General features: G+C 33.7%; 1 protein-coding gene across 7 annotated transcripts in view; it reads left to right on the forward strand.

Annotated features, from left to right (window-relative positions):
• NOVA1 (NOVA alternative splicing regulator 1) overlaps nucleotides 1–14,891 on the forward strand; it is a 145,521-nt gene that overhangs the window by 5,152 nt on the left and 125,478 nt on the right. The window contains exon 2 of one of the 7 annotated variants that reach the window (XM_084520490.1): nucleotides 5,424–5,500. The exons of 5 other annotated variants lie outside the window; for them this stretch is intronic. The gene's annotated coding sequence lies outside the window, so the exon portion shown is untranslated. Of the gene's footprint in view, nucleotides 1–5,359; nucleotides 5,501–14,891 lie in introns of all 7 variants that reach the window. One more of the 7 variants, XM_084520489.1, reaches the window with a different exon arrangement.

Consider the following 14,891-nt stretch of genomic DNA (forward strand, 5'->3'; position numbering starts at 1 on the left):
GGGTTTCTTGCAGACTCTCATGCTTGTACAGCATTAGGGAAGATGTACCTTGTGTAATAGCTAATATAAAGATATGGTTTATTTTTCTTCCAGAGTTTCATAACCAATTATTCTGGTTTCATAATACAAGTTGGTTACTCTATTCTATTTATGCATGTGACTAGAAATGCGATTAATGTACATTTCGTTATGGAATGTTCGCTCACTGAAGTTTCTGTGAAACTTTTTCCTTTTTCCAAAACAGTTTTAGCACAGTCTGAGTAAGTTGCTGTTTGGAAAGGAGGAAGTTGGATGTAATACAGAAGTCATGCATAGTTCCTATGATCTAATAGTGTTCTTTCTTTTTCCTGTGATATAGGACTTCAGTATGCAGACTGATTTCTGTTGGAATTAATTTTGTGCATCAAAAGGTGACATAATTACTGAAGAATTACATGGCAGCTCTAATTACAAGACATTGAAGGAAAAAAAATCTGCCTTTCACTGAACGTTTTAGTTCACAGAATAGGAAACACTACATAATTACATTACTGTCCACTAGAGTTTTATTTTTGGAGTACACAACTTATTGTTCTCTTTCCAGGTTACCAGCTGACTTTTTCTAATTGTTTGGACTTCTGCAATTTAAACTTGAATATTGTGCTTAAATTATTCCCAATTCCTTTCTCTTCAGTCCTGTTCCTATATTGTGGAAATAAAGTTAGACTGGCAAAAATACGCCCTATTTGTAAAATAATAGGCGCTGATTCCTTCTTCAGAGAACTATAGTGTGTGTATTGACTAGTGAGTTCTGGTCCAAAATTTAAATACTGACACAGCCATTCTGTTTTAATATCAATAAAGTGAACTCATAAAGTTGGCCCTTCTGTGGGCCTATGTTTATGTATGGTTGTATTTTGAACAATATAGAAGTTAGTATTTTTGTTGTATTAAGCTCTCATTGTTTTATCTGTTCTTCCATTCTGAATTGTAGTGAGCCCTGGACTGAAAACTACTGTGGACATATGTATTTTTTTTTCCATTGAGCACTCCCCCCAAGTCTCTCTCTCTCTCTCTCTCTCTCTCGCTCTCTCTCACTCACACACACAGACACACACACACACACAAAATTATGTTACATCACATCACGTTGTTTATCTTGCAACAGGATCTTGCCTGATCTGAACTTGGTGCTTGAGTGAATTTGAGCTCGGTCAGTGTTTTTTAATTTATTGGAATATGAAGTCATGTGTGTACTTAAATTAAATCATATTAAGAGCAGAGATTAATAAAAACATAATTAAATGGGGATAAGGTTTTACTGCTTTTAACAATAGAGTAGCTGTGTTGTTTTTGTAACAGATTTCTAATTAGTAATGTTCTCTAAATATTTGGAGAATACAGAAGGTCAGAGTTTCCTTCCCCTGCCTCATGTAGAGAGTGTATGAAATGTGTGTCTGTTATGTTTTTACAGTGACTTGTATTCGAGATGTTTTGTGTTTGAAAGTCCGTTTTTTTTTTTTTTTTTTTTTTTTTTTTTTTTTTTTTGAAACATTCATGAATTCTGGGGGATTGTCTACCAAATCTTTATGGATGTGTCCTTTGGAAAATTATATTATTCTGACTCCTACAAAACCTTTCAAATTTATCGAACGTACAACTAACCAGAGGAATTTATAATTAAGCTCACTTTCTAGCTTCATTACTCCTATTTAACAGTTAGGGAGGGGGAAGGTATAATATATCAAGCTTGGTTCACCATTATTTTCTTTATTTAGAAATCAGTATGGCAGTTCATTAACCACAGAAAATAATCTGAAGTTTTGTAGTGAAAAGAATCAGTTTTAAAAATCAACACTTGAAATAGTGTCAGTGAAATAATATATTTCAGCTATGGAGGAGAATAAAAAAATAAAGGAGAAATAAGACAGCTAAAAGCTAGATTGGAGTTAGCAATCTGTTGTCATGGTTCCTTGGAGGTGGTTGTCATACGTCAGTAATTGCATCCCAGTTTTATTCTTGGTATTTATAATTTTTTCAAGATATTGACATGGGCTAAATAGAGACTTCATATAATATAAAACTAAGTTTTTAAGATTCTGTTGTAAACATTTACTGATATGACCAACTTCTGGGATAAAGGAACTGGGGAGATGACTAAATAATGAGTAGAGATTTCAGAGGTGGATTCTTTACAAACCTACACAGCTCTAAAGGAGCTATAATTAATTTATATTACTATAAATCTTTCTACTAGGAAAAAAAAAAAAAAAAAAACACAACAGGAAAAATCCCAAGTGTTGGTTGCCAGCTGTTCAGAGAGATAATTCTCAGTTGGACAGTTGTCAGTTGCCTAGTTACTGGAACAGAATAAAAAAAGTCAGCTTGTTAGACTGCAGATCTTTAGTACATTTTACATTTAAAAGGAAGCTGAAACTGACTGTGTAACTTCATCTAATCTTGAGATTGTTACCTATCTAATTTGACCCAGTGTGAATTTAGCAGCTTCTCATTTGACAGGTTTAGAAAAATTTTGAGAAGTTTAGGTAGAAATTTTACACTGATGTTTATGTTTGAGTGAATAAACTTTTACATGGCAAATGACTCTGTGGTTTGCAAGAAAATGCTGTGTCTTTGTCTAGTGTAAGAAGGGTGATAGATTTGAAATAATTAGTTAACCTTAAAAGCTACTTCTTATGCATGCAGTTGTTTGGCAAAATAAAGGACAGGTCACGAGGATATACTATTTTCTATCAAGTTCAGCTTTTCTGTGTTTGTTTTTCTCACTGTAGTCTTCAATGGAGTTGAGAAAATAAATGATTCTCAATAGGTAAGAAAGTGTATATGTAGATGAATGTGCTAGTGACAATATTACGTATTTACTTCTTGATTAAATTGAGGCTTCTGCAAAGCAGAAATTTCTGCATTCCTTAAGTGTATCTATATTATGGACTTGTAAGTTCTGGGGGAAAAATAATTAAGAAAAATAGCAGAAGTCTGTAAAAACTAATAATTTAAAATTTCCGCTTTTCATGAAGTTTTACGTTTCTGTACAAGACTTAGTGTTTCATAGACAGATCAAAGTTTTTATGGATGTGTTTGGAGCATAGGTCTTGGAGCTAATATTTAGAAAATATAATCAGGAAATGTCTGAATCTTGTAATTGTTTTCTGTTTGTCCCTTATGCAGTAAGAGAAAAATTTTCTTTTTTTTCTTGGAGGCTGTATCCTGGAGCAATCAATACCTTTCTCAAATGCTGTGATATTGTTAGTTCATTAATCAACAGCATTAACTCCAGATACTTTCCTCTGTAGTTGACCAGGGAATTTATTTAATCAGTGATCAGTAGCTTTTTGGCTAGGAAAGGAGACCTTGGATTTACTAAATTTGTCAGACCAGCTATTAGAAATAGAGCATAGAGGGATTTGGGAGGAGGGCTTGGGCCTGATGGCTGTCTCATTTCCGTCTTTGGATACAGCTCTAGCATAAAGTTAAGCAACATCTGTACAGATTTGACTGACAAACATCTCGCTGGGATTCATCATTGCATCCTACAGCAGGTGCAATCAGCTTTTCAGTCCATCTTAAAAAGAGGTTAGTTTGTTTTTTAATGTTTGTCGACTAGCCAGTGGGAGTTAATGACCTGGTGAGGAGAGTGGTAGTTGTCAGTTGTCCGGTGCTGGAATGCTGCAGGTAATTGGGCTGGACTGGTGAGGGCTGTGGCAGCGTGCTTCTCACGTTGCACTGCAGCTGCTCTTGGTCTTAATTAATCTGACCCTCAGTGGCTGCAGTGCCATGGTATAAAGCGCAACGTGTACTAGAAATGGAAAAGCTTCGTTTTGAGTCTTGCTGATGGCCATGTTTCTGGGTAGGCCTTTCGGTTTTCTAATTGGATTTGTTTGATACTAGCCTAAAATCTGTACTGTGCTTCAACTTAAAACTGTAATACGGTTTTCCTATGTCAAATATCTGTGGAATAGCGAAACTGTTAAACATGTTAGTGAAATGTCACTGTTACAATGTACTTAAAATATTTGTGTTTATTCTGACAACAAATACAACTGTCTGTAAATGAAAATAGTTATGGTGTTCAAGCAAATGGAGTGGGAGGAGAGTAAATAAAATCAAATGCTTAACGGCAAATTACCTTTACTTCTGTTTCACTTTGAACATGCCTTTTATATTTGTCTGGTATTACTTTATTGTGTACTTTAGTACGCTTTGTAGTAGGGTATAGTAGTTGATAGTATTGGATAGATCAGTATTGTGATGCTTTTGAGGATTTGTAGCAGTGTGGAAACATGTAAAATTGGAATTTAGTATTTGGCAGTCAGAATAAATGAATGTACATGAGCAAATCTGTTAATTTACTATAGAGATAACTATTATCTTGCCTGTATGACACAGCTTTAGGAGACTATCAGGTTTCTTATGTTTATCCTGGTGTTCAGGGCCGTTCTGTTGTTCCATCCCCCAAAGGAAATACCAAATCGGAGTTTAGCCTAGAGTGTTACACTACAGATGTGTAAGAACTCTATTTCATTCTATTTTTCTTTTGATTTTGCATCCCAAATTGGGATTATAAGGATTAGCTATGTAGCTTGTATTGTAAGTGAAAGAAGTGATCATCAGGATACTTTGTGTTTAAATTTTATTTAGTAGAAATATTAAATGGTTTTAAAGCATAATAAAATGTCAGCTATCTAAATTCTCCCCATCCCCCCATATTGACATGTTTTCACTATAACGTATTTGTTAACTAATTATGGTTGCATTTGATTGGGGTTTACTTAATATTAAACATTCTGTTCTTGTTGATTATAGCCAAGCATTAACATTCATTTGGAGGCACTTAACTGGTGTGATTGAAATGTCAGTTTAAGGCAGTATTTGGAAACATGTCTGTGGAAGCCAGATCTGAACTGTAAAATGCTAGGATGCCATTGTGACTTCTGAACATGAATTTGTCACTCTTCACTTCAGCTGGTTATGAGCGATACCATTATGTGTTGCTTGTCTTGACTTCTGAATTGCAATAAGTTTCATGTAAGGTTTAAGTGCTCTCTGTGATTAATGGGCAAAATTAAGCTTTCTTCGTGAAAGGCCAGAGAACATAGGTTGATGTATGAAGTAACTGGTGTAAGTAACCAGCTGTGTGACCAGATACACTATTCCTTCAAGTGTTATTAGAGACAGGGTTCAAAGTTACATAGTGGTAATATGAATGACCTTTGGGGTCAGTTGTCTTAGTCCCTACTAAGTGAGGAGAACAGATAGTTGTCAGTATATGTAGATGAAACTGATTATGTAACATTAGTGTTTGTTAGAGTTAAAGAAGCATGAATCTCAGACAAAATTTCATATTTGCCTCATCTTGTAGGTTTTGATTGTGAAAAGACTAAACACCTGTTTTTCCATCATTGATCTCTCACTGCATCCTGCAGGGCCTGTCATCTCAGCATTGACAGGATCAGATGAAAAATACAATCGATGTGTTGACATTTTTTTGAGAATCACTCAGGTAAGATTACTTGTTATACAGAACTACAGTGAAATTCATGGCTGCTGCTAATGTTTCACAAGTTGGAGCCTTTGCATTTTCAATCATTAAATTAGATACTGAGGTTCTCTGCATGTTCCCTTGTTTCTATTTTAAAAGCACTTTTTGTGCCTTGCTCAGTGCCATTTAACTCTCTTGTAATTTCCCACATAAAGAGCTTCACACATTTGTACTCTTTTCCCCCACTTCATAGAGTGACACCTGTTTGCTTGAATCAAGAACCATAGTGCACACCTCCAAAGTTCTTGGAAGATTTGTATGTACATGTATTTTGTTTTATTTTGAAGTAGTGACTTGAGTTCTTTTTAAAGAGCCTTCATTGGCAATATAGGGAAAAATATCTGTAGAGAACCAGATAATCAGAGGCAGCAGCAATTTATCATTTTCCTAATTTATTCTAAGCTCTCATTTTTCAAACTATATGTGAAAATTCACAAATATTTAACTGGATATAGAACTATGGAGTCTCAAGTCAAAATTATTGAAAATATTTATATAAAATGATGCATTAGCCAAGTATGAAGTGGCAGATGTCCATTTAGCTGACTTCGTTCAGTGTCCAGTATGCATATGCGTAAACTATACCAGATTGTGTTCCCAAAGAGTTAAGCAGTGAATTTACATCATGGCATGGAAGGGGGAGGAAAGACCAGTTGGGCCATATGCCAGATTGGAGCTTGATCTAGCTGAGGTTTACATTTTGTCCCTGTCTGTAATCTGGTGTTTCTTGAGTGTAGATAAGATAGTGTATAGTAGCAGCAGTTCAGGTGTTCCAGTGGATACTGTTTTAGCAGCAGTACTGAGCTGGAGTTATAGTATATTAATATTTGTAATGTGGTAGTTTACCACTGCTTTTCCTGAGGAAGACAAAAAAAAAAAAAAAAAAAAAAAAAGGTGGCTTTTTAGCACTTTGTTGTCCTGGCTTTGAAGAGAATTTCTGTGGAACAATAGAGGCTCTTCTGGCATTTTGTCAGTGCAGATTTTCAAGGGTTTGCAACAAAGTGCTGCTACTGGATGCTGTAAAGTTTTATAAAAATGATTTATTGCAGTAAGTGATAGATACAGAACATCTATGGGGTTTACTTTCTGTCCTGCATGTGTGTGCACACTTCATTGTATGTCTTCTACTTACTGTATTAGATGGACACTTGGCAGCTCTGACAATCTAAAATAAAAAATTGGATTTCCCAGAAACTCCTTATGATTGTATCACTTCTTAATTTCTGAGTCTTTTACTGTGAGGTGTAGCACACTTTAAATCTGCTAGTTTTTGTTGGGATTACTCTTCTTCAAGCATATAAATACTAGCATATTGAATTGCTCAATAAAAAATGAACTGTTAAATTTACTTTTTTTTTTTCAGGAATAAAAATTTTTGTTTAGGTTGGTGATAATGCCAAGTGCTCATCTAGTATTTGCACTGCTTTTAACAATAATAAAATATATAGTATACAACTTTATAAGCTGCGTTCTAGTTCTGTATGGATCTATATCTATGGCTAGCTGTCCTAGTAATTGCCAATGTGATGCGTTAAATTAAAAAAGTTTTTTTATATCGAATTTAGCTCAGAAAAAAGTTAGGACAATTTTGCGTGATAATTGAGCAAACCTAAGATTTGATAGGAAAGGCATTTATAGGATATAAAAGTCTTGCCTGGTCTTGCCTGGCCTTTTCCAGCTCTTCCTTTTTCCTTGAGTTCATCATGTGTTCTTTTTCTGAATAACTTGTAAGGAAACAGGGTAGCCTCTGATAGCCAGATTTTAAATCAGATTGCTAAAAACAGAATAGAAAGTGTATGTAGAAATCTACATGCAACTGCTCACCTAAGAGTCAAGGCATGTTTTTGAAAATCAATTAAATGGGCAGCTGTTTTTGTCCTCCCTTATGTTTCCCATACCGTCTAAATACAAAAAAAATCTTCAGGTTATGCAAGTGTTTTATAAATTTGTATGAATTTTAGTCTTACAGACGCAGTTGATAATGGTTGCAAGGCCAGTGTTTGCATTAAATATCCTATTTATACCTAGTAAAATTTAATTTTTATTTCAGGTAACTTTCTCGTTTTTTTTTTTCTGTATTATCCAATGGATCGTGTTTTCAGTAGTATTTACTGTTTCAAAACATGTTGTTTTGATGTTTAGTAGTAGTTCTAGTTCTGTCCTTCACGCTTTGGTAGCTTAGAACCATCTGATTTTGAGGGTGCAGACATGAAAAGGGCACAGAACTTAATCATCTGGTTTTATAAAAATAAGTACCTTATTTTTTTTCCCCTCTCCAACACATATACATATGCTCAAAATTAGAAAAACAAATCCCATGTTTATTTTTTTTTGTACTTCTTTTTAGCTTGCTAGTATGGTGCATAAGTGTCTACTGTTCTTCCAGTGTTGGCCAGTCCAGGCACATGCTGAATTTCATGTTGTGCAAAATTGTTTTTGTAGATTTTCTTTTCAAAAGAAATTTCCTCTTGTACATTTTGGCAGCTTTATATTGGCTGTCTGAAGATTGTTAAATTTGTCACTATTATTTATCTTTAAGTATTTGTCTTTTTTACTGGAATGGCCAGCCTTCATTTCTCTCAATACAAGCTTTCAGAAGTAATGACAATAATTTACTAAGAGTTATGATGTTAAAACCACAGTTAAAATTTAGTGACCTTTTCCTAAAAATACTCATGTAGTTAAACAGGCTTCTGAGATAATGCAGGGATTTAATCTGTGAAATGTTGCATAGGAGATTAGGATAGGTGATCATAATGCTCTTTTGTAGCAAGACAATGTCTTAATTTGGATGTTTTTCTCTGTCAAAGAGAAAACAAAGCTTTGAACTAAAAAGGCATATAAGGGGAGTTGGTGTCTTCTAGTATGTACCAGTAGCACTGGTTTTGTATGGTGAGATTTTCACATTGTGAAGTATGCTTACCTGGGAGGGCCAGAGAGGCTGAATATGACTGTCTGATATGAAGTCCACACAAATAATTCAGGAACTAATTGAAACTTAATATTTGTGGTATGACCCATCTCAGTAGGTCTAGAAAAGTGTATAATGTTGGAATGCTAATTTAGAGAAAAAAATGCTGTTAGTATTTACTAATCATGAACTGCAATACAGTTTACTAGCAAACCAAAAGCGAATGATGGCATATTTCATGTGAAATGATCTTGGTATATGTGAAATACCGTGTATGTTCAGATCAATAAGTATTCTGGAATCCTTGTAGGTAAGTCTCTATGTAGATGGAAAGGCCAAGATACTTGAGGATGTTAGGGTAGACTTCATCTTTCCATATTGTATCAGTTTTTAAGTTTTACTTTGCAAGTTCCATTGTATCAATTCCTTCAGGATATAGCAGTTTTCACATATCATTTAAATTCTGCATTCTAAGAGGATTACGACTTCCCAAATTTAGTCTTGCTCATAACCAAAAGATGGTTTTCATATTGAATTTTTGAATAGATGGCTTTTCTGCGTAAAAATGACTGGTGTCAAATGACTGGGTAAAAATGATTGGTGTCAATACCCATACTTCAGGGTTTGGGATGCCTCTTCCATGCCCCTTCCATGGGGGAAATTGAGGAATCTTGCTGGACAGGCCATTTTATAAGTGCTGAAGATCCTTAGAATGGTATATTTAATAATAATAATAAAAAAAAAAAAAACACAAAACATGCTTATGCTCATCAAATATTTAGTTTAAAATTTTAATCTGGAAGTTACTCTTTAGAACTTCAAGTTTTCCCTCTACTAACCTTTGATTTCTGAAATCTCAAAGTTGTAGTTTAGCAAGTTCTAAGCACTGGAAAACTTGCAATTTGTTTCCTAAGCAGCTTAAGATGCCTTTTATTTTTTAACCTCTACTTTTATACTTGACATTCTGTGTGGAAATTCTTCCGGTAAACTGTATCTACCACTCTCAATTTGATGAATTCAGATTGTGTGGTAAGTAAAACTTCCCATTTTTTGTTAGGTTGACTTCTTGGAAGTAATTGAAATCTGAATAATTGTTTTCAACTTTGTTGCTTGAGATCAAATATTTCTCTGAAGTTCTATATTTCTTAAAGGTGTCCAAGCTCTTTATCTGTGCAGATGAGTACAGTAGTGAGATACGGTTCTTGCGTCTTTCAATAGTTGATGTTCTATTACTTTCAGCAAAAAAGAAAATATTTTTTTTTTGTCTCTCAAGCATAAGGGGAGAAATTGAGAATTTCTTTCCATTTGCTACTGCCTTCCAGGAAAATGAATGGAGACACAAATGCAATAAAATTACTATCAATTTCTCTTTACAAACATCAAATTCAGGTAAGTACTGAGTTTACAAAAGGCAAAATAATTATCTAGTCTATGTTGCCCCAATTTGGTCTGTTTTCATACAGGGGTAGGTGATAGTAGTGTATACTAAAAATAGTAATAATAAAATATGTATATGGCTCTTCAGAAAAATCCAAGGCGATTTAGATCCTTTGGTGAAAGACTTCTTTATCTCTCAGTGTTTTTCTTTTTCTAGCAAAGGATTTTTTTTTTCTTCCTGGTACTCACCTGTGGAAGTTAGCATTTCTGCTCCCTTTTGCCTAACAAGGAATGTTCTCACTGTTTTGTAGCCTTGCAAATGATTTAAATTGAAGTTACCTCAGCTGGATAGAGCAATTTGAATCACAGTTTAGAGATGCCTTTCTTGCTACATTAAATTTTAATGTAGTTGAGTAAATGATGATGAATACCAACATAACTCATGTCTTTGAGGATTGTATAGGACACCTTATAGTATATTTTCAGCTATATTCAGTTTGTTTTTAATAATCATGTTTAATACAGGTTATCAGTATGAACTTGCCAATACGTGTGGTCTGCCATTTTGGGATAAGTTTTATACCCTTTCCTTAAGTTGATTGACTCTTTGCAAGAAAGTTGTATTGTTTCAAAAGTTCTTTTCAAATTTTAATGCATAAATGCAACCTTTTAATGCCGGAAGCAGGACAAATCATAAACTCATACTATTTAACATGAAAACTTTTTATAGTTGTCTTATTTTTTGGCTTTGCTGAATGATTTTTTTTCATCTTAAAAGAATAATTGTGTCCTTATATATGTATGCTGGCTTTTTAATATATTTGTAAATATGTTCAGTCCTTTCAGTAATTCCTTGTAGGAAAATACTGTCTTTCTGTTAACGTGTGCTACACTTGCTGAAAGATCTAATTTTGAAGAGAAACCTGAGATCTAATCCATAATGAGTTACAAATCCTCTTCAAACAAAACATTTTCTAGGATTTCCTTCCATTTGCAAATTTCTTTTGTTAGAAGCATTACACTTCTTTTGTTTCAACACACTTGTCTTACTGTTAATTTTTAAAGGTAGAAGTCAGAATTGTTGGAATATGGAGCTTGACTGAATTAACAAAAAAAATATCTAAACAGTTAGTGGGAGGGATTTGATCTGAAGTGTTAAAAGGCACTGGTAAACTTCCTAAAAATAAATTCTGAGGAAATACTGAATTTTGACTTAAAATAATTATCCTGAAATCAAATTGTCCTACTTTCCCTTATGATTACATAAAATATTTTGTCTTAATTTTTAAGAGGATTGTTTGGACTTTTTATCAGGGAGGAGATTGATATTTATTATTCAATAATAAATGCATATAAAATGCATTTATAATGAATATAAATGCAATCATTTTGTAGTTGTTTAATTTTGTGCCTAATAGAAACCTTTGGCAAAAGTAGTTGCAAACTCATTGAGTGAATGCTCATTTAAAAATGAGAGAAAAAAAGCAGAGAGGTGGTTCTTAAACTCTTGTATGTTCTCTTGTATGTATAATCTCATCTGTGATTTTAGAGTGAGACACTATATACGCGAGTATATATGGATATTGTCTTATTTTATTTGAAGTAAATTATCAAGAAAAAGTCTAAACTGTTTGAGAACTGAAGGACATGGTGGAAAATGCAATTGATAAATTGGTGTGGAATATTTACTCACGGTTCATACTCCATAATAAAAAAAAACAAAAACTATTTATACTGATTGGTGCATAGTTAGTTGGCTACTAAGAGGTTAACTTTTCATTTCTATATGCATGTTGATGTTATAGTATAAAAATATGTGGTATTGTTTACAAGCTGCAGAAGGAGAAATTAAGATTACATAATGTTTCATGGTATTTATATGTGAGCTCTTTGCTTGCTTAAACAAAGAAACATAAAAAAAAAATCCCTCTGAACAGCTGAAGTGACACCAAGCACCAGCTGGGGAATCTGAAATCAAATATTTAGGGAATGATTTGTATTGAACTGCAATTAGAATGTATGATTCTGCAATAGCAATTGTTTGAGTGAGGTCAAATTGCACATGAAGAACGAACACAAACGAAGTCTGTCTTCACTGCAACTGATGCATGCACACATGCTACTTCATGATGTTTTTTTAATTATATGCAAAACTGGGAGAATAACTAACTTGATTATTTTATTTGTCCACTGTCCATTAAGTCTTAGTGTGTCAATAGGTGAATTAAAGACTTGAAAAAGAAAAAATGAAAATATTAACTTTGAGAAATTTAATGTTACTATTAATGCTACTAATAAAAAGAAAATATAAGCAGAAAAGAAATTATAAGAAATATATATATTACATTATATAATATTATATAATTTATAGTATATATAATATATATTTTTAATATTTTTATATTTATATATTTATATTATAAATTATATATAATGTATAATTTATAATATATAATTATATTATATAATATTATATAATTATAAGAATTATAAGAAATTATATGAAAGCATTACAGAGACTTATTCTGATGCTTTTTTCATTCTTTCTTTTTTTTTTTTTTTTTTTAACCTGTAGTTAAAAATACAGTCTTAACTTACTGGTATTATAAAAGATAGCATTTTCTGTTTTCAGATAAAATGGTGCATTTCGACACATTGTTTAAAAACTATAACAGCTCTGTATATGAAAACACAAACTGTGATAATTAGATAGATATGCCATATGTGGTAGTTTAAGTTGGCATATATCTGAAATGGCATGTTTAATGTACTGTATTATTGGAATTAGTAATTTTACAGCTGAAAGCTGTTAATTCTGTTATACTGATTCCCTCTCATGAACCTGTAGGTAATGATGGCAGACCTTTTTCTTTGTGGAAAAACTGCTTCTGATAGCTTAAAAGGTAGCTAGCTATAAGTTTCTGCATTTTTAGTGGAATCTTGGACTACTACAATTTTCTAATTAATTGAGAATTGTGAGACTTTTTAATACAGATACAGCTGATACAGCAAGTTTATTCTAATAAAATTTTTATAATGGAGAAAGGAGGTCTGTTGCTTTTCCATACAGCATGTTTTTCCCAGGCATTTTTTTTTTTTCTTGGGGGGAAAAAAATAAATAAAAACCACAAGGCAAAATTGTCAACCCTAAGCACTTGAGAGTTGTGAGCAGTTTTTTTAAAAAAAAAAAAAAAAAAAAAAAAAAGAAAACCTGTCTTTTTCACACCAGCTGCATAAAAATCACCCCTCACACATGACAAAACTCAAGGGAGGAAAGCAAGACTTGAGTATAAATTGGCTGAAGGGAGCTCCAGCTATAAGTTCTGCTAGGGATGTAGTGGGTCTGGCTGGGATGGAGTTAACGTTCTTCATACCAGCTCGCAAGGTGCAATGTTTTAGGTTTGTGATGGAAGCAGTGTTGATAACAATGACTTCTACTTGTTAATGAATGGGTTTTTCATAGCATAAGGGCCTTCTCTAACATGCAGCAAGTTGGTGCATGGGAAGCTGGGAGGACACACAGCCAGGCAGATGAGCTGAACTGACCAAGAGTTACTCAGTGCTGTTCTTTGTCATGCTCAGCAGTAAAACAGAGGGGAGAGTGATTTTAGGTTACCATTTTTTGCTTGGTGAGTTGCCGGGCTGTGGTTGTTTCTGGGAGGTGGTGAGTTACTGCTTCTGCATAGCTTCTTTTGCTGTTTGTTTGCTTGTTTGTTCTTTTGTTTTAATTCTACCTCTTTTCCTTTGCTTGTCAAACTCTTATGTTTACGCATGAATTTTGTTGCTTTCACTCTTCCTATTTCATTCCCCTACTCTGGTGTGGGGGGAGGGGCTGTGTGGGTTTACCTGTCAGCCAGGGAGACCCCACAATGGGGATTATTAATTAACCTTCTAGTGTTGTGTAAAGCCTTTGTCTTCCTAAAAACATGTGCACGTGTATGTGTGTGTGGGGGAGGAAATGAAACTTGACTCAATTTTGTCTTGATACACTGGCAGATACTGTTAAAAATTACAGAAATTAACTGAGTTTATACCACTGGGTGGTGGTTAGGCCCTCATCCCTGTTACCTTACATAGGTTATTCTTGGGGTTCTTCTGTGTTTCATGTTTGAAAGCAACATAGTGTATGAGGGAGCTGAGAGGGCTTTTGGGAAGGTAATCGTGGTGAGTAATTAGAATGTAGGCGTGGAAAGGACCTCATGGATTAGGTAGCGTCAGTCTTCTGCTGTCCTTCCAGGCGAAACGATGAAATCTCATATTTGTAGTCCTTTTTGTGCCCTCTACCTGCCCCTAACTGAGGTGATGCTGCCAAGCTCCTCAATGGAGAAATGGGAAAAGCTGCGAAGTGTCTTTGCTTGCCAAAGAGATGTCTGAAAATTTCTTTCTCAGAGACTGAATAAAGAGAAGTTAGATTCTTTTAAAAAAGGTAAAAGACACCTACAAAATAAAGACTTTCCAGTTATCATGCATATCTGCAGCAGATGTTTTCAACACTTCATGTTAATTTTCAATTTTAATCAACAATCAGAAAAAGTAATTACTAGAGTGTTAAAGTTGTTTTGTGACTGTCACTTAATCTTGCCTGAATTTAAATCTTTTTTAGCTATAGTTAAGAGAAGGCATTTTAAAACATGCAAACCTAAAGCTCACAACTTCATTAAAATAACAACAACACATCTTTCTACTGATATGAGAAAGGACTACTTTTAAATAATGCAACAACTTACAGTTTACTTCCCAGAATAAAGCAGTTACTCAGAGTTGTTTTACCCTATTGAAAGTGGTGGGCAGCTTATGCTCTGATTTTCTTACTTGTTTGTATATTTGTTCAGTGAATGTTATTCTCTTGGAAAGTACTAAACAGGTTTGATTTTCAAAAAGTAAGCTGATTCCCACTTCTGTACTAAAACAAGTATCTGTACTCTTCTGAATTGTGATACTATATATTTTTAAACCTTATTCCTTCTTTCCTTTCTTTTTTCTCTCCTAGTTTTGAAAGACTTTTTACCTGTCTTTGAAAGAACTAGATACAGTTACAAACAGAAGAGTTTTGATTCTAAACAT

Source organism: Aythya ferina, assembly GCF_964211825.1.
Source record: "Aythya ferina genome assembly, chromosome: 5".
NCBI classification, from domain to species: Eukaryota; Metazoa; Chordata; class Aves; order Anseriformes; family Anatidae; genus Aythya; species Aythya ferina.